We start from the raw sequence: 20,456 nt of genomic DNA, 5'->3' as shown, positions 1-20,456 counted from the left end.
ATTTTCAACCCACAAAAACTGCCAGATGAAAGGTATCTTTTCAATAAGTGTAATCAAGAAGCAGGAGAAATGATGGATCAGTATATTGCCAAACAGCACAGAGTGCTGGACTCTTAAGACTTGATAATTGCATAAGGTAAACTAATTTGTGAGAGATTAGTAATAGGGACAAAAAATACAGGAGCTCAGATCAGGATGCTCAGAGCCCACACTAGCTCTACAAAGAGCTATAGACGTGAGTAAAACTAGAATAAGCTCACATCGAAATGTAGATCATAAGTGGAGCAGACACTAAGAATTCACCAGGTAGCACAGGAAAAGCATGGAAATACAAAGGGGGAAAATACAAAGCAGAGATAAACAAAATGCAAAGGAAGACCTGTGGGTACTCTGAAGAAAAACATGATAATGGAAAATTGTATATGGGGTCAAATGCAATAGTTGTGGCAAAGGAAGTCATTATGCAAAAGCTTGCAGACAAGAAATACAAAGAACAATGTTATACCATATTTATGAAGCAAGCAGTTACTCAGAGGAGGAGGTTTTTACATATATAGGACACTAATGCAATGCAAAACTGACAAAATAAATAGTTTGTAAAGCTGAGACTAGCACCAGAGGCAAAGACAAGGTAGAAGCACACAAGCAAACAGGAAATTGAATGCCAAATAGACATTGAGGCATCAGTGAATGTGATAGGCTACAAATAATTCCTCAGCATTATGCAAGAGAAGAGACTGCAATTGCAGTCAAGTAAATGGCATGGTCATAATACCACTAGGACAATATAAATTACAAGCAGAATACCAAGGAGAAGTTTGTAGGCTGAAATGTCAGGTAGTATCCACAACACAGAAGCCACTGCTTTCACTGAAACAAGAGTACTCACAAATGTTTACGACACTAACCCTGGGACAAATGATTCATGCAATGAACCCCAGTTCACGTGCAGTGAGTTTGTGCAATATACTTGGAAATGGGAATTCAGTCACGTCAAATCACCACTATACCAGAGACAGTCCTATGGCAAAGCCGAATCGGCAGTTAAAATTGCTAAGATTATTAAAGAGCAAGGTAAATATAAGGCAAGTCATCCTTGAATGGATAAACATTCCGACAAAAGACCTATATCTGCCCAGTACAAGAGTTGACATCAAGAAGAATGCCCCAGCATTACCGCAACTGGCAGTGGTGGAAGGAGTAACAGACAAAAATGAAGAGAGATGCTCAAAAGACAAAGCCTACTATGACCGACACGCTAAAGACCTCCAAGAAATACAACTAGTTTGAACTTGATAGTGTCTCCTTTTTTTATTCATAGATACTAAGGTCAGAAGGGACCATTATGATCATCTAGTCCGACCTCCTGCACAATGCAGGCCACCAAATCTCACCCACCCACTCCTGCGAAAAACCTCTCACCTATGTCTGAGCTATTGAAGTCCTCAAATCATGGTTTAAGGACTTCAAGCAGCAGAGAATCCTCCAGCAAGTGATCCGTGCTCCATGCTACAGAGGAAGGTGGAAAAACCTCCAGGGCCGCCTCCAATCTGCCCCGGAGGAAAATTCCTTCCCAACCCCAAATATGGCGATCAGCTGAACCCTGAGCATATGGGCAAGACTCACCAGCCAGATACCCAGGAAAGAATTCTCTGTAGTAACTCAGATCCCATCCCATCAAAGGCCATTGGGCCTATTTACCATGAATATTTAAAGATCAATTAATTGCCAAAATCATATTATCCTTAAGACAAATCCTGCTTTTGGAAACAAACTACTTGCAATGAAGAGAGAAATCCTCATTCATATAACATAGCAGAGGGTGGTCATATATTTCACTGAAACTGCAAATACATTCACTCAATATGAAAGCAAGACATAAACATGGAGGATGGTGAAATATGTATTGTGCTGAGCCATGATCAGCACAACACAAAAGGAACATGGGCTGACCAGTGACTGATAGATTCCAGAACAGCCTCTCTCAACACTGCACGAACCAAGGGCCAGGCAGTCTCCAGTCGTCATAAGAAAGACTTGCACTTGCTCAGCATCAACCTGCCTGCAAGGTATGCACAGGACCTTTATACAATACTAGGGTGACCAGACAGCAAGTGTGAAAAATCTGGATGGGGGTGGGAGGTAATAGGAGACTATATAAGAAAAAGACCCAAAAATCAGGACTGTCCCTATAAAATCGGGATATCTGGTCTCCCTATGTAATACTAAGGCATGAAAGAGGAAACCCGGAGGAAAATATCTTCGTTCCCAACCAAGTTAATACTTAATTTAAAAAAGAGTGGCTATTAAGTTAGATATAGTCTTTTAGGGAGTGTAATAGAACGTTAAATATGTAAGCAGGTTATTTATGTTTAATTTTGCTATCTCAAATATATGATAAAAGGGATCTTATGACAGACAGCTTCCTTGTATGGGTATGCTAGTAGTATGCTTATGGATAAGGTAATGTACAGGAACTTAAAGAACTCTACTACTTTTAGAAAGTGCTTGATGGAGAGTACAGGCTAAGTGGAGGAAGGTGTAAAGCCTGAATGGTGCCCTGCCTTGGCTCACTTCTTATGCTTGAACCATGAGAGTATTCAACACTCACGAGTAGTCTGAGCCTCTTCCCATATAAGAAAGTGGCCAAACTTCCATTGATTTTAATGGAAGCAGGATGAGGACCCAGGAGATTCTCTGCATCTTACAGGGTCAGAATCCAGGGGGTCTGATGGGTGCGTTTTGGAAATCCATATTGTGCCTGCCAGGTTACAGCAGGAAATGCGGAGGGCCATGAACTTGGGAGTTACATAGCCTTTCAGTTCTCTTTTGAGCTACTTTATAGACCACTGGCTAAGGGGCAATTTCCGAAAGCCCCTTGGCCCCTTCCAGTTAGTCCCTTAAAACACTACAGTCAAATGCAAAAGAGTTTTTGAGGGGCCAAATTCATCCCTGGTGTCTCTAATAAATTCTTAAAGGTGAGTCAGTTAATCAGCCTCCACCACAAAACCTTTTGAGTGAAAGGCAGGCAGATGATTTACTTAAGTGGATAAAAGGCAGTAAACAAAAGAAGGTAGTGCTGATTTGGGGATTTTCAGCAATTTTTTAAGTATTTAAGTATTTTTCTTTTGTTTAGAAAAAGCTTTTCAGTTCTCCTGACAGACTCATGACAGAGATATTATTTTAAATGCCACATCCTTTAACAAATCAAGTAAATCTCAGCATGTAAACCACAGAAGTGTGGACAGACTTGTAAATAATTAACCACTTTGTTTCCATAAAGGGTCCAAAAATATTCAGTTCCAGCAAAACAGGCAGAAATGTGACTATTTACTCTGATGAGGAAAAGAAGGCTGGATTCAGCAATACGCAAGACTGTGAGAGTCTGCATTCTCACCTCATCACTGGGCCAGAACAACAGAGCTAGCTAGAATGGCTCTACGGCCTGGGGCTTAGGCCTCTCATCTCAGATGTTGGTGACGCACATTCAAGTTCCTGTTCCAAAGGCTATTTAGGGATGTGTCCAAAGTGAACAGCTTCTACGGGAGGACATGAGAGCGACTGGTCTGGGCACTCACCTGGGTTCACTTCCCTGCTCCACAGCATGCAGAATGGGGATTTGAAACAGCATCTCCCACATCCTGGGGAAGTGCTCTGGGTGTGGGAAACCAGCACCACCCCTGCTGATTTGTGCAGGGCCCAATCCAGTAGACAGGCTCTAAGGCAGCCTCTCCTAGCAAAATCCCTACAAGAAGGGATCCAGGAGTAGTTAGGACCCTTGAGAAAGAGTCCTGGCTGCTTGGAAATTAGCTCTTTGCCACATTAATGATTTATTAATTAGTATTATTATGCTTACAGGCCTAGCATACAGACCATAAGACTCAGTGTGGCTCTGATTCGCCCGTGGATCCCCCATGAGAATGGCCTGGCTTTGGAAAGTGCGGCCTTTGAAGTCCTCTGTGTGTTTCACATGCAGGCCTTCCTGTGTAAGTGCATCTAGTGACATTAAAATGAAATATAACCGTTGCAAGGGGCTAGTTTTGCAGGTAAATAGCAGTGATGTGATATAACTGTCGCCTTCACAAGAAGTGTTACCAACCCACTTACTGTAAGGTTTGGGTAAAAACATTATAAAATCATCATGAAGGTAATGCTCCTCTCAAAGAAAAGCGTGTAATTTCCTAAAAACTCATTGACCACCCTCCACTCCCCCAAAGAGCGTTAGTTCCTTTGATGGCTGGATTGATGGCTCTGTCATAGACATACATTGTTTGCACTGATGGGAAGCTGGATGTGAAAATGAATCATTTTACTATGCCAAGGTGTTTGTAAAATGTGCTGGTCTTAGGAGAATGCCATGGGCATGTCTAAGAACGTCTCCTACCGTGTATTGTAGACACAGCCATCAGATAGTGTGATAATAATACTTTGCATTTCTGCAGTGCCACCTAGCCAAGGATATCAAGGTGCTTTACAAGAATTAAGTAATTAACTATGTGAGGTAGCTCAGTGGTAGTGTCCTCCCCTTGGAGATGGGGACAGAGGCAGAGAGAAATGAAGTGTCTTTAGAACATACGAACGGCCATTCTGAGTCAGACCAAAGGTCCATCTAGCCCAGTATCCTGTCTCCCAACAATGGCCAGTGCCAGATGCCCTAGAAGGTATGAACAGAACAGGTAATCATCAAGTGATCCATCCCCTGTCACCCATTCCTAGCTTCTGTCAGACAGAGCCTAGAGACACCATCCCAGCCCATCCTGGCTATCCATTGCTGGACCTACCCTCCATGAACTTATTTAGTTCTTTCTTGAACCCTGTTATAATCAAAATCACATTCCCTGACCATGAATCAAACCCAGGCCACAGGGCTGAGAGTGCCAAAGCCTAACCACTAGACCACCAAGGAGCTCTTGGACTTTGCCCAAGGAAACACAGCAGTGCCAAGAACAGAACCTAGATCTGGTGATGCCCAGGAATGCAATTTACCCACTATCTTTCCATGTCAGTGACTCCCTCCCCATCTCGGTAATAACAGAGCACTCCAAAAACATTAATACATTTATCCTCACAGCCTGTAATGTAATAATAATAATTAATAATACCTACCTCATATACAGTGCTGTTCATCTCTGGATCTCAAAGCTCTTTACAAAAGGAAATCAGCATCATTATCTCCATTTCACTGATGGAGAAACTGAGGCACAGAGAAAGATTAAATAATTTGCCCAAGGTCAGTCAGTGGCAGAGCCAGGAATTTTATCCGTCTCCTGAGTCACAGTCCAGTTCATTACCCACAACACCATCCCCCACTAGACAATGCTTTCTCCCTGTATCAGGTGAAAGCCCCTTTTAAGGGGTCTTTGACATTTAGTGAGCTTTGAAAAAATACAGTATTTCCTTTTTCTTTTTGACAATGCTTTGTGCTTCCTGTATTCACCTCTTCTTTTTGTTCCTACAGTGGAGCCAAAGTCCTGGAGTAAGAACCTACACAGAGTAGAATGTAATAGAGTCACAATCCCAATGATGATATCACAGTCTGTTGCTGGGGAAATCTACATGTCACAAATTCAGTGCCATGATTACTTCATTGCTGGATCCAAGATGGGGAGGAGATGGACTTAGAAAGGGAAAAAATGACATATCAGTATTTGGTTCTTGGGGACCGAGGGCTAGCTACTGAGTGCAGTGTTTCAGAGACAGCCATCCTCTGGTTTAGTTCAGATGGTGACTTAAAGTGATGTGCTGGAAAATGCAAATAACTACATCTGGGCACATTTTTTTTAACTTTTGGCAAATAGTAAATTTGCCAAAAAATAATTTTGTTAGGGCACCAAAACTATTTGTTCAAATTCAGCAAATAGTTTGGGCTGCAAAAACTGAGGGGGGGAATGGAATTGTCGAAAAGTTTTCACGTTTTCAAAACAAACTGGTTTGACGTTGTTTCAAAACAACATTCTGAAACAAACTGTCAATTTGAAACGACGTTCAAAACATTTCGTTCAGCCCAAACAATCGTCTTCCGTAGTTTAGTTTCAGCGAGAAAAAACAGTTTCAGTTCAAAACACACTGAGTTTTCTTTTCTGGTTGTTTGGGTTTGCCCCCGAACCAAAAACAATCAGCTCCTTGCTCCACTCTACAGATAACCTTTGGAATCGGGCAATCGAGGCTTCTACCATCTGTGCTACAGCTGGCCTTGCAGCTGGCAGCTGGAATGTGGGTCAACAGCCAATTGCACAGCATGGACACCTTTTCTTCCCCAAAATATACTCAGGTTTTCCCTCTGAGAAAAGGCTGTACTTAGGAGAAGCAATAATTCTGGTGGCACCTTTTATTAGGGCTTGTTGAGTGAAACCACAGAAAAGAATATTTGAAATCATTACATAACAGGTAGCTATTCCCTCCAATCATGCATTAAGGTTCACGCTGCTTTTTGAACTTCGATGTGAAGGCTGTGGAATTACAAAGTGGCCTCTGGAGAAATGTAGCATGGTCCGAAAATATGACCTCTTCATGTCACCTCCCCCGAAGCGTTGCTCAGTTTAGCTGCATCACTCCTAACATGAGTTGCTGAGCTAAATCCCTGGGCATAGCTTTGAAAATGCCTGGGAATGTGGTATAGTGCAGTATCAAAGCGGCATCCTTGCTGAATTTACCTTTGATCTGAGCTGTGAGGCATATTTTCAACCATCTGAAACTTGACTGATTTGGGGTTTCATTACACACTTGAATCTCAGACCATTTTCATCAAAGGTTTTGCTAAAGTTCACCAGTCTTGCAATGGAACCTTTGATAGTTTATGGTTTTGCATGAAACTCAGTTTTGCTGTGTTGGGGTTGACATGAAACTAAGTGCGAGGGGTTTTGACTGAATGTTGAGAGTTTTGGATCACACAGAAGTCACATGGCCAGATTCTCGATTGAATGTACAGCTCCTTTTGGCTGTAATCTGGCTACAAAGGGTAACTCTGCTGGGATCAAGTCTTCTGCGTTTGCACATCTGCCTCCATCCTTCCCCTCCCGCCCAGCAATATCATAGAGGAACACTCTCTAACTCAATTAAGTGCCCAAACTGCCCCAGCCTCTCAGTCCCAAACCAGTATCTCCTGCGCCTTGCACTGGGCACTTGTGCTTGGGTGCATCGTGAGCTTAGAGGGTGGACTCCGTCTCTGTTGTGTCCCCTGGTGACCATCCTACTGGTCACCATGTGGCAGCCAGTTCCCCATCCTGCACCTTGGGCCCATCCCCTAGGCCAGGCTCTGGCTGAGTGAGTTTGGGACTGCTCCCTCCAGCAGTCCCACAAGATCCTCAGGCTAAAGCATGAGTTTCCTCTCTCCAATCCTGTGCCTGCCGAACAGCCCAGAGCCAACCGGGTGGCCTGCAACCCATCCTCTGTTCCCTTTGGGCGGGACTGAACTCTGTTTTGGGGGGATATTCGGGAAGTGGGCAGGCAGCAGGGAGTCAGGGTGTAGTTTCCTCCCAGTCTGCTAGCTAATCTGTGTTCTGGGGCCAGCAATCCCCTTGTGCCCACTCAGTCAGTGCTGGTGGGATAGGGCTGGCCTATTCACACTCCTGCTGACCTGTGGGCAGGGTTGGGCAGGGGGGGAGAAGGGCACCAGATATTCATGAAAAGTTCCTGAGCCACTGAGTTCCACTCAGTTCTGCATTTTTAGCTCTGCTTCCTTTTCAACAAAGGTTACGGCTAATAGCAGAGACTATAATAAGAGAACAGAGTGTCTCTGGTTATCATAAAGGCCTGGTGCATTTGCGCACCAAGTACCTCCTCCAACTCCCAATGCGGGCAATGGAAAGACTCCCAGCAGTGACTGCAGTGGGCACTGGATCAGGGCCCTGATTGGCATGCCCCATTTACTGTACTTGTGCATGAAGAGAGCCAGGGGTGTAATGGGTCATTTGCACATGCAATTACCACACTTCCCTGAGCCTGTAAAATAGGTAATTGTGCACACTCCTTTCTAAAGACCCGAGACAGTAAAATGTTCAGATAAGAATAATCAGTTAAAAGGTTTTCTGTACAGAAGGCCATTTGCAAAGTTTAGGTGGCTACAGCAGTCAGAACCACAGCTGTTTGATAACAGTTTCCATTCTAACCTCTTGTTTTGGGGCACTCATCATTTTCTGAAACTTTCACCGCTGGGGCTGAAATTTTCCAGGCGTGGTGTTTGCCTGAAGGTGAATTCCTGTGGAATGCAATGTTTGAGCAAAACCAGTCCCTCTCTTTGATTAAGAGGAGAGTGGAAAAAATTACACTTTTCCCAATATAATAACATTCTTGTGACCTTGTCTGAAGACCCCTGCAGCTGAAAAGGCTGGAAATTAAAAGGTGACATATGTCCCTGCCATGCCCCTCTCAGAGAAGCCTTTGCACATTCAGATGCAAATTGGGTTTGATGTGATCAAACTATGACCCTTTGAAAATCATGCACCAAGCATGTGCACAACGACAACACAGCAAACTCAGATAGTGACAATAATGGGGCTGGCTGCCCCTTTAAGGCCAGGAGGCTTGGGGCCAATTGGTCCTGGTTATTAGCCCAGCCTGCTACACCTGTCCTGGGTGTCGGATTTAAGAGGAGTTGTTCCCTGGGACAGGCTGGCTGGCTGAGGAAAAGAACTGGGGGTGTCTCCTGTGACTAGCCCTGAGGAGAAGGAGTAGCCAGAGAGGAGGAGAGTTGAGAAGCTGACAGCGGATGTCCACCATTGGGGCTGGCTGGAGAGGAGAGCAGACAGGCTGCTCCAATGTGAGGCAAGAAGCTGGACTCAGGCTAGGAACTGGCTGAGGGCTATGGCCTGCCAGAGGCCCTTGGTAAGAGGGTAGCCAGTGAGACAGGCTATTGGGACCCCACCTGTAAGGAAGGAAGCTGAAGACAGATCCCTGTGGGGCTGAGGAATGTTTGGTTTTGATGTTTCTTTCAGATTTGGACTAAGAATGAGGGCATGAGGCATCTGAACTAAAACTCCATGAGGCAGGAACACAGGCAGAAACAGTTTAATGTTGAATTGACTTGAAATAAAATGGATTGATTCGGGAATGTCAAATTTTCATTTGCTTGGATTGTGCCAAATACACATTTTTTTAAAACTTTTTGTTCTGCAAGAAATGTTGATATTGGAATGTGTTGTCCTGAGTGAGATGAAAACAAATGTTGAGTTATTGGAATTTCCCCAAGGGGCAGAAATTCCAGTTTTGTTATTAGATGGGCAAGTGCAGCAATGTAATAACAGAGTCTGAAATGAATCCCTAAGGGCCAGAGCCTGACGGTTAGTGACTGCCCTGCCTCAGGGGTGATGAGGAGCCACACAGCCAGGATGGGAACACAGGGACACACTGTGTGTCAGGGCATGTTGCTGGCCAGTGTGGAGGCGAGTGATGGGACTGGCCCCTGGAGTAGGGTGCTCAAGGAGAGGGCTTGTTGGGCGCCTGTACAAGAGACAGCCACAATCTGGCATTGGGTGCATTGGTTGATCCTCAATGTACCTGAGTAAATAATAGAGACCCATGAGAACAATGAATGGGCGGGAATGGGAGGAGCAAGAAATGGATGCACTTCAGAGGTCCTTTGTGGAAAGGCCCTTTTCCTCTCTACTGACTTGCAGGCCCCATGTTATACTGACCTATCATTGACTGGTTAGAGGCTTCCTTTTAGCACCATCAGTGTTACTTCTAGGTGAGCCATAGGGCAAGGGGCTCTGAAGAAACCCCCCCCCCCCGTCTCAAGGAAGAAAGGACCAGAGCCAGTAGCTGAACCCCACCATCTCATGCATAGTATATTGCAAAGCATTAACTTCAGAGAGGGTGACCAGACAGCAAATGTGAAAAATCGGGACAGGGGGTCGGGGGTAATAGGAGACTATATAAGAAAAAGACCCAAAAATTGGGACTGTCCCTATAAAATTAGGACATCTGGTCACCCTAACTTCAGATCTACTCGGCCAGCATTTCTTTCTTTTGAAGTGTAGACTGAAGTGGAGGGGTCAGCATTGTTCTGTCATTCTAGCTGATTCACCCGTCCCAGATATCTCATGCTATAGGCTGGCCAAGCTGGAAAGTTTAGACCTGGATCTCTGGCTTTGGATTTCAAACACCTCATAGTTCAGGGATGTTCAAATCTGAGCTTTACACATGCTCTGCATCACACCTGCATTAGCTGCAGTTAGAGATGTAACCAAATCTCCCACAACGGGTTTGTCACTCTCTTTAATGTAGGATTCAGAGACATGACTTTCCTGTTCCTGCTGCTAATGTACAAAGCATAAAGAAGAAAGCGTGATTTGCATCAGCTGAACTGAAGTGACATTTGAACAAAGTGAAATCATGGGTCCTCATTAGGAGGCTCAACAGTTAGAAAGGAAAGTCATAAAGGGACAGCCAACTCTATGTGGATCATTTAATTAACATGCTTACAGAGTGTCTTCCTGTCTCCTATGCGACTGCCCTACCCTCCCATTACAAAGGTGTTTTCTGTTTTAAATGTCCCCTAGTTTGACATATTGGAAGGAAAATTACTGTGATCTGCTCTGTCTAATCTCTTAAACTGAATAATCTAAGCACTCTTTTTATGCCATAAGTAATTATCACGTTTGTATATTAGGTGAAAGATAACAAATAACAGGTCAATGTGGGAGCTGAGCCGAACTTCCGATAACAAATTTGGATATGGATTAGCTTTAGTGATTTTTGCATTGGCATAAGCAATCAGAAATGATTGTTTGTTCATCTAGCTGTCTAACTTGTATTTGTGTCCAGTGAGGGCACCTGATTGTCAGAAGAGCTGGGAAATCAGGCCAATGCTGCACAGTGCAGATATATTTGGAAATCATGCAGATTAAATTTGGATAAGGTAAAAACAGGCAAAATGAGAAATTATAATTTAAAAAGAAAATTGTATCTGAGATAAAATTCTGTCTCTCTGCTCACCTTTAGACAGCACCTTGAAGATCTTCAAGGTCAGGCTTTCAGACCTTGGCTTCCACTTGTGAGCATATACAGTTACATGTGCCCAAACGTGTGCCTAAACTTTTCAGGTGCACAAACTTGTGAGTGCATTAACACTTGTGTGTGTGCCCTTGAAATAGTCTAACATGTGCATGCAGGACCCATTGTGGCCAAAAGGTTTTGTGAGTGCAAATTCTGACACATGTGAGAGCTCCTGCAGAGATGAGAATTTGGGGGTCATGGTAGATAACCACGTGAACGTGAGCTCCCTGTGTGACACTTTGACCAGAAGGGTTAATGGGATCCTTGGATATATCAACATGGAAATCTCTAGAAGGAATAGAAAGGTTATTTTACCTCTGTATTTGGCACTGGTGCAATTGCTTCTGGAATATGGTGTCCAGTTCTGGTGCCGACAATTCAAGAAGGATGTTGATAAATTGGAGAGGGTTCAGAGAAGAGCCATGAGAATGAACAAAAGATTAGAAAACCTGCCTTACGGTGACAGATTAAAGGAGCTCAATCTACTTAATTTAACAAAGAGAAGGTTGAGGGGTGACTTGATCACAATTTATAAGTAGCTACATGGGGAACAAATATTTGATAATGCACTCTTCAGTCTAGCAGAGAACGGGTAAACGTGATCCAATGGCTGGAAGTTGAAACCAGACAATTTCAGACTGGAAATAAGACTAATTTTTAACAGTGAGGACAATTTTAACATTGGAACAATGTATCCAAGGTCATGGTGGATTCTCCATGCCTGGCATTTTTTAAATCAAGATTGGGTGTTTTTCTAATATACTCTAGGAATCTGGGGGGAGAAATTCTCCGGCCTCTGTTATACATGAGGTCAGACTAGAAGATCACAATGGTCCCTTACAGCCTTGGAATCTAGGCATTTTAACAGGTGTTTGCACCTTCAAAGTGTAGGCATGAGTATGTCTTTGTCAATTTTATTTGTGCTCGACTAGAAGCCAGGTAGAGAACTGACTGAGAATCTACCCCAATATGTAACTGCAGAAGCAGGTGCAAGGCAATCTAAATAAAACCAGAGTAAGGCTCAGTGATTGTTGGCTGAGTGCTTCTGGGGTCAGACAGGATTTCCAAGTCTTATCAAGAAGCAGAGTGAAGGGGCTTGGCATATGTATATTAACTACAGACATACAGGGTGGCATATACAAAGTACAACATTGGGAAGGAGAAAAGGAAACAAAAGAAGTCATCAGAGACATTTTGAAGGAGCAGAGGAGGTGATGAAGGCAGAGATAAGGGCAGTGGCAAAGTGATAGCTCTGAAAGTTTCTTTCTGAGGAGAGAGTGGAAACCATTGCAGTCTCAAGACAGTGGAGATGCAAATTTACCATGGACACTGAAGAAATTCTTGGCAGTGGCGTTCTGAACTGGAGGAAGGGAGCTTGGAGAATGGGAGGCCAAAGAGAAACCTCTTGCAGTGACAGGACATTAGCAGAGCATGGGTTAGCAGCATCTTGGCCGTAAGGAAGGGGAAGAAAGGATAACATTTGGTGACACTGCATAGGAAGTGATGAGACTTAGCAAGAGCCTGGTTGTAACGAGGAAGAGAAAGGAGGGAGGTCAAAGATAACACCAAGGTTGCAAGCTTGGGTGTTAGAAAAGATGATAAAGTTGTCAGGTAGGGTGGATTGATTTAAATCAAAGCAATTTAAATTGCTGATTTCAATCAGTAATCAGGAAACCTTGATTTAAATCATTGATTTTAATGGTGTTTTGCATTTGGACATTTTAATAATTTTCCTAAAGAAAAAAAGAAGGTTGATTGTCATTGGTTGGTAACCATTAAAACATTTTGTAGGCAAATAAATGTAGCCTTTACACTAAATTTGGTGCTTCTATTTGCTAACCAGGAGGATACACTATATCTAAAAACATTTATTTAAGCAATTGTACAGCTTAATTTACCTTTATTCACGGTCTTAATTTTTACCTTTTTATCTTAGAAAATGGTGCGTGATGCATTTCTTATATACCAGATGATTATTAGTTTTTTTTAATTTTGTGTCAAGCTCTGTTTGGATGGAAATTCAATTAAAAAGACATAAAAACAGCATTTTAATTGCTTTATTAAATAAAACTACCTTAAAAGTGCTGGATACATAAGAAAAAAGTGTATCCATTTATTAACAGGTTTTGCATTTAAAACTAAGTGATATATTAAACAAAGGATATATTTTATCTGTAAATAATGAATTGAACTGATTGTGTCTGGTCATCATGTCCTTCAAGATTTTAGAACTAGTAGATCTGATCCTCTCGCACCTAGTTTTTATTCACATGTTGGATGAGGTTTCTTAACCCAATTGGTTTCTTAACTTTGACTGAACTAGTCATTGAACTGAACTAGCTGAATAAACTTTGCACTTGCAGAAGTTAGATTACCACTGTTAAAAACTGATTTAGCACTTTAACAATCTCTGGCTCCAAGTGCTTACCCAATGACTTCCACTTGTTAAGTAGCTTGACTTTCTTTAAAACTTGGCAGCAAACATGTATTGCTTAATATTTTTGTATTTATTTTAAATGTTTTAATTGACAAATGTAGGCAACCTAGGTCATACTTTCAAATTTAATTTTAAATAGGTTTATTTTTTTGAATCTGTATTTAATTTAAATTTTAAAAAAATCCAATTTAGATAAAACAAAATCAGTGAGTCGGCAGTGCAATAATAGTACTGTGGGTGCATTGGCTGGGAAAATGGAAACAAAGTATTGTGGAAAGTGTCTTCCATTTGCTGACCAACTGTAGTGAATAGTACAGTATATTGCTGTGTATAACAGGCCAGTATGTAGGGCTACATCTATAAAAGTATAGCACGTGGCTCTGTCAGTATTTGTGTGTATATGCAGCATATGTCAATTAGCCAGTATTTGCGTGTGGTTGTACATGGCTTGGTACAGAGATATCAGCCACTGTGCATGGGAGACTGCAAATAACACAACATGTGATGGTGTGCCAGTTTCTGCATTTGAGTCCAGGACAGTAAATGAATGCAATGCACACATCTATGAAGAATTCATGTGCTTCCTTGGAATAGAGGAGAGATATTCAAGAGGATCTATGGGCAGAACAGCAGAACCTGCTATTAATTAAGAAATTAAATCCCCTCAGATGTGGAGATTCAAAGGAAGCACAACAAATCTGGAGTGTCCATGCCAAAGCCAACTTGCTACTTTATAATTCAACATGTGTTACCAGCTCCTATTATTAGAAATCCAAATTTTCTCTGCCATGGGAAGAGGCTGAGCTGGATCCTTTTAGCCTTGTATAAGTTAATTACAGTACACATGTTAAAAGCTGCATCTGTCTTAGTCAATCTAGTTGATTATTGCAGTGCTTTATTTTTAGTTCTCATCAAGGTGAAGGATGACACTAATATAAATGGAGAGTTTTCCGCAGATGTTGCTCTACTCAGTGCTCTCCAGAACCAACCCTGCCAGAGCAAGAACTTCTTTCCCTGAGTCATACTGCTCCTGAGATGGTTTGCATGAAGTACCAAGTGATCCAAGGAAAGAAAATTCTTCGCAACAGGCTTTGACTGCAAGTTGCAGAAAAGATAGCGAGTCCCTGCCTCAGAAAAGAGGTAATAGCAACCCTAGGGCTGTCAGACTTTATAATCTTAGAGTGGCTACAATCTCCTCAGGGCTCTGTGTCTATACCAAGCTCCTCTTAAAGCATATCTTACTGTTGTCGTGACTGAATACTTTCATTCATTCATTCACCATACAGTGTCTGTGGCATGCCAGTTCTCCCTATTCCACTTCTGCTGCCCAGCATCTCACATTATTTAACTTTCTGAGTCAGATCCTTGGTGGATGTAAATCAGTGTAACTCCCCTGAAGTCATAAGAACATAAGAATGGCCATACTGGGTCAGATCAAAGGTCCATCTAGCCCAGTATCCTGTCTCTGATAGTGGCCAATGCCAGGTGCCCAGAGGGAATGAACAGAACAGGTCATCATCAAGTGATCCCTCCCCTGTGGCCCATTCCCAGCTTCTGCTAAACAGAGACGAGGGACACTATCCAAGTCGGTGGAGCCATACCAAGTTCATACTAGAGAATGATCTGACTCTCTAAATCTAGCAAGCCTATAATTACATGAATCAGGCTTTACAGGATTGGACCCTAGGAAAGAAGGAAACGTACCACTCTGAGATTTAGGTATTGTGAAAAAAACCACAGAGTGGCTCTCTTGCTGCAGGCGTGGCAGTGCGAGCTGGGTGCACATCTAACCCACCAGTCTCTAAGCCCAGAATTCATTATACATTAGAATCCTCCTCACTGGCATGGACTGCGATGGAGACAGAAGACAGTGACAATGAAGCAGTCTGTGGTCATGTGTCTCTGAGGCCCCAGGAACATCCCTATGTTTGCTATTCATCCCTGTACACAACACAGTTCACAAGTATCCATGTTTCACAAAGTTAGAACAAATACATGGACAAGTGACATCCAAATTCGGAGCAGAGAGAGTCTTCAGCTTGGATTTTAAAACAGCCATTAAATCTGACAGCCAGCTCTTTCTGACTGGGTAGATGGGGACCCTGTCTCAGCTCGTGCAAATGGAGCCTTCTTTTTGAGGGTTACTGTTTCCTGCAGTAATGTTTTCCTTGGACCAGCCATTCTTGCTGTAGACGGCAGGGGGACTTGTAATCTGAGCAGAAAAACACGCTGAGGTGGTGCTAAGAGACGGTCCCAGTTATATCTGTTCCTCCTCCACTACTGAAGAGAGGAACAGGTCCTCATCTATTGTAAATTGACAAATCTCCATTAACTTCACTGGAACTACGTTGATTTACACAGCTGAGCATCTGGCCCATAATGTCTTGGCTTCCTAGGGTTTTTCCTTTACATGGATTTTTGCCCCTAAAACTTAATATGTTTTTTGAATGGCATTGCAGCTCCTGGTTATCCCAGGTACCAGATGTCCTACCTTTGATTGACATTTGTATGGTATTTGGTGCAATTGGCCCAGCCTACACTTGCTGGATCAAAGTAAAATCCTGCCAGATTGCTGAGTCTGCTGGCATTGTACCTTGTGGCAGCTATTTGGAACTGCCTGAAAATAACTGAGATTGAATGGATCTGGGCTTTTGGAAGGAGAGTTTGTACTGAGTGTTGCCCTCCTTTGGATTCCCTTCGTGTGCTATGTGTGTTGCTCGTATCTACTCATGACAGCTCTGGAAAAACTGGCTAGGAAAGAGAACCTGCTATTCCACACAACAATGGTCCAGCCAGATCTCAGGCACTGTCTCCAGGCTTGGTTGCCTCACCTCAAAAATGATCTAGCAGAGCCTGTAAAGGTCCAGTGAAAGGGAAGATCATCCATGGTTCAAATGTGATGGCCATGGTCCTCAGTTATGGCTGATTTCAGAGTAACAGCCGTGTTAGTCTGTATTCGCAAAAAGAAAAGGAGGACTTGTGGCACCTTAGAGACTAACCAATTTATTAGAGCATAAGCTTTCGTGAGCTACTCTAAGTGACACTCAGGAGGGCAGGTGACCTTGTACTGCCCCCCCAGATTCTGGAGCCAGCTATATACCAGTCCGTTTCCCCAGCATAACTTAGTGCAGTTTGAGGGTTGCTTTAAATTATACCAGCTGCCCCAAAAGCTTATTACAGCAGCTTAGAATCAGCAGGGTATCGGTGACCGCTAGTCGTCCCTCGTCCCTCCAGTGATGCCCCCTACTCTAGCCATAGGTTGGGAGTGACATAAAAACCCCTTTCCCAGCGACACACCCTTCACTGGGGCGATCCTCCCATGGCACTCAGCAGCCCCAGCACAGCTGCAGATGGAGACTGCCAAAACTAGGCTTATTTCCCTTGGAAAGGAGAGTCAGGCTATGTCCCTGCTCCACACGAGGGGTGTGATTGCCGGCTTGCGTACACATACCCGTACTAGTTCGGCAAGAATTAGCATGAGTATAAATAGCAGTGCAGCTGCTTAGCCGGCTGAGTATGTGCCCAGAGGGTTCAGGCGGGTTTGGACTCTGGTGTCGAAGCCATTCCACCACGGCCCGCACTAGTGCGGAGACGCTGCTGGTTAGGCTGGTGCTAGTGCTCATCCACCTAGTGTAAATCTACCCGGGCTGGGACTCATGCCCCCGGCTCGTTGTGGAGATGTGGCCTTATGGGGTGGGGGGTCGTTGAGGAATTCAGTGTTACAAGGGGCATATCCGCAAAAAGAAAAGGAGGACTTGTGGCACCTTAGAGTCTAACCCATTTATTTGAGCATGAGCTTTCGTGAGCTACAGCTCACTTCGTCAGATGCATCCCGTGGAAAATGCAGTGGGAGAATTATATACACAGAGAACATGAAACAATGGGTGTTACCGTACACACTGTAACCAGAGTGATCACTTAAGGTGAGCTATTACCAGCAGGAGAGCAGGGGACGGCAGGGGGGAACCTTTTGTAGTGATAATCAAGGTGGGCCATTTCCAGCAGTAGACAAGAACGTCTGAGGAACAGTGGGGGGCGGGGGGGAGGAATAAACATGGGGAAATAGTTTTACTTTGTGTAATGACCCATCCACTCCCAGTCTCTATTCAAGCCTAAATTAATTGTATCCAGTTTGCAAATTAATTCCAATTCAGCAGTCTCTCGTTGGAGTCTGTTTTTGAAGTTTTTTTGTTGAAGAATTGCAATTTTTAGGTCTATAATCGAGTGACCAAAGAGATTGAAGTGTTCTCCAACTGGTTTTTGAATGTTATAATTCTTGACATCTGATTTGTGTCCATTTATTCTTTTACATAAAGACTGTCCAGTTTGACCAATGTACATGGCAGAGGGGCATTGCTGGCACATGATGGCATAGATCACATTGGTGGATGTGCAGGTGAATGAGCCTCTGATAGTGTGGCTGATGTGATTAGGCCCTATGATGGTGTCCCCTGAATAGATATGTGGACACAGTTGACAACGGGCTTTGTTGCAAGGATAGGTTCCTGGGTTAGTGTTTTTGTTGTGTGGTGTGTGGTTGCTGGTGAATATTTGCTTCACGTTGGGGGTTTGTCTGTAAGCAAGGACTGGCCTGTCTCCCAAAATCTGTGAGAGTGATGGGTCGTCCTTCAGGATAGGTTGTAGATCCTTGATGATGCGTTGGAGAGGTTTTAGTTGGGGGCTGAAGGTGATGGCTAGTGGCGTTCTGTTATATTCTTTGTTGGGCCTGTCCTGTAATAGGTGACTTCTGGTTACTCTTCTGGCTCTGTCAATCTGTTTCTTCACTTCAGCAGGTAGGTATTGTAGTTGTAAGAATGCTTGATAGAGATCTTGTAGGTGTTTGTCTCTGTCTGAGGGGTTGGAGCAAATGCGGTTGTACCGTAGAGTTTGGCTGTAGACATGGATCGTGTGTTGTGGTCTGGATGAAAGCTGGAAGCATGTAGGTAGGAATAGCGGTCAGTAGGTTTCCGGTATAGGGTGGTGTTTATGTGACCATCGCTTATTAGCACCGTAGTGTCCAGGAAGTGGATCTCTTGTGTGGACTGGTCCAGGCTGAGGTTGATGGTGGGATGGAAATTGTTGAAATCACAGTGGAATTCCTCAAGGGCTTCTTTTCCATGGGTCCAGATGATGAAGATGTCATCAATGTAGCGCAAGTAGAAGTAGGGGCATTAGGGGACGAGAGCTGAGGAAGCGTTGTTTTAAGTCAGGCATAAAAATGTTGGCATACTGTGGGGCCATGCGGGTACCCATAGCAGTGCCGCTGATTTGAAGGTATACATTGTCCCCAAATGTGAAATAGTTATGGGTGAGGACAAAGTCACAAAGTTCAGCCACCAGGTTTGCCGTGACATTATTGGGGATACTGTTCCTGACGGCTTGTAGTCCATCTTTGTGTGGAATGTTGGTGTAGAGGGCTTCTACATCCATCGTGGTCAAGATGGTGTTTTCAGGAAGATCACGGATGGATTGTAGTTTCCTCAGGAAGTCAGTGGTGTCTTGAAGATAGGTGGGAGTGCTGGTAGCGTAGGGCCTGAGGAGGGAGTCTACGTAGCCAGACAATCCTGCTGTCAGGGTGCCAATGGCTGAGATGATGGGGCGTCCAGGATTTTCAGGTTTATGGATCTTGGGTAGCAGATAGAATACCCCAGTCTCTTCTTTGGCACATGTTTTCCAAGGTGAGACACAAGGAGAAACACAGTGAAATTTAAAGGGAAGGGCATTTAGAAGCAATACAAGGAAATGCTCAGAACCCAGCTCCATTGTTGATATTGGTCTCTGACCATAGAGCGGTAAGTCACAGACAAACTGCAGTGGGTACTTACTGAAATTGTAGGTGTATAACCAGTGGGATCACAGGAATCAGGGAGGTGGCGACGATGCCTACAGAAAGGCAAGGAGATTCCTTTCGGGGAGGGAGGGATAGTTCAGTGGTTTGAGCATTGACCTGCTAAACCGAGGTCTGTGAGTTCAATCCTTGAGAGGGCCATTTAGGGATCTGGGGCAAAAAAAAAATTGGGGATTGGTCCTGCTTTGAGCAGGGGTTTGGACTAGATGACCTCCTGAGGTCCCTTCCAACCCTGATATTCTATGATTCCCAACCACACCAGCAAAACAGACCACTTGACAAAGCAGGGAGATCAGAACAGAATGGCCCGCAAGTGTCAGAGTTCAACCTTGCATATTCACCTCCCTTCCCCATCTCAGCTAAAGAAGAATTATGAGAGATGCTGGGAGCACAGTCCCTTAGGATCTCAATGTGGGTACAGCCTGAGAATTTCATCTCAGCTTATATGGGCCACCACTCTCAGTAAGTACAGGCACAGTCCAGGTGGGAGAAGCGGCTAGTAAAAAGGAAGGGGAGTTTTAAGGTGTAATGCGGTAATACAGCTCTGATGGGGGTATAAATGGAGCAAGGTTTTTCCCATTATGCGTCTAAAACCCTGTGTCTGGAGGTCTGTGAGAGGTGTCTGTGTGACAAAACACACTCCATTGTACGGTACAGGAACACGGGAAAGCTGTCTGCTGGGGATGGGGGGAGCTTGGTAAGTGCTGCTGAGCATGCCTGCACACGTATGTGTGTTTCCTGTGTGCATACATGCAGCCCAGGTGTGTGTGCTTATGTGGGCATGTATGTATTTGTAGCTGTCCAGTTTTGTACTACATACTGGCGACCACTCATAGAGGTCCCACCATCCCTCGCAGCACCCCCAGAGCTGTGGGAAGAGCAGGGGCAAGGGGAGGGGAGCAAGATCCCTTAGATGGGGCAGGGGAGAGCTTGGGAGACGCTATGGATAACTGGGAGGTCAGGGTTTCGGGGTGGGAGAGAGCCCTGGGGGGTTATGGGAATGAACTTAAGGATGTGGGTTGTTAGGGGGTAGGTGGGAACCTGGTCGAGGTGTTGGGTGGGGATACTAGCTCAGTGTGGGCAACAGGGCTTGTTGGGTGTTTCCTTTGCAAAGAGTGACTCTGAATGCAGGTTAAGCTGAACAAGCCGAACTTTACTGAACCCTGTGCACTGCTC

This window comes from Lepidochelys kempii, chromosome 13, assembly GCF_965140265.1.
Source record: "Lepidochelys kempii isolate rLepKem1 chromosome 13, rLepKem1.hap2, whole genome shotgun sequence".
Taxonomy (NCBI): Eukaryota; Metazoa; Chordata; order Testudines; family Cheloniidae; genus Lepidochelys; species Lepidochelys kempii.
The sequence above is the reverse complement of the archived record's forward strand: the minus strand, read 5'-3'. Positions refer to the sequence as shown.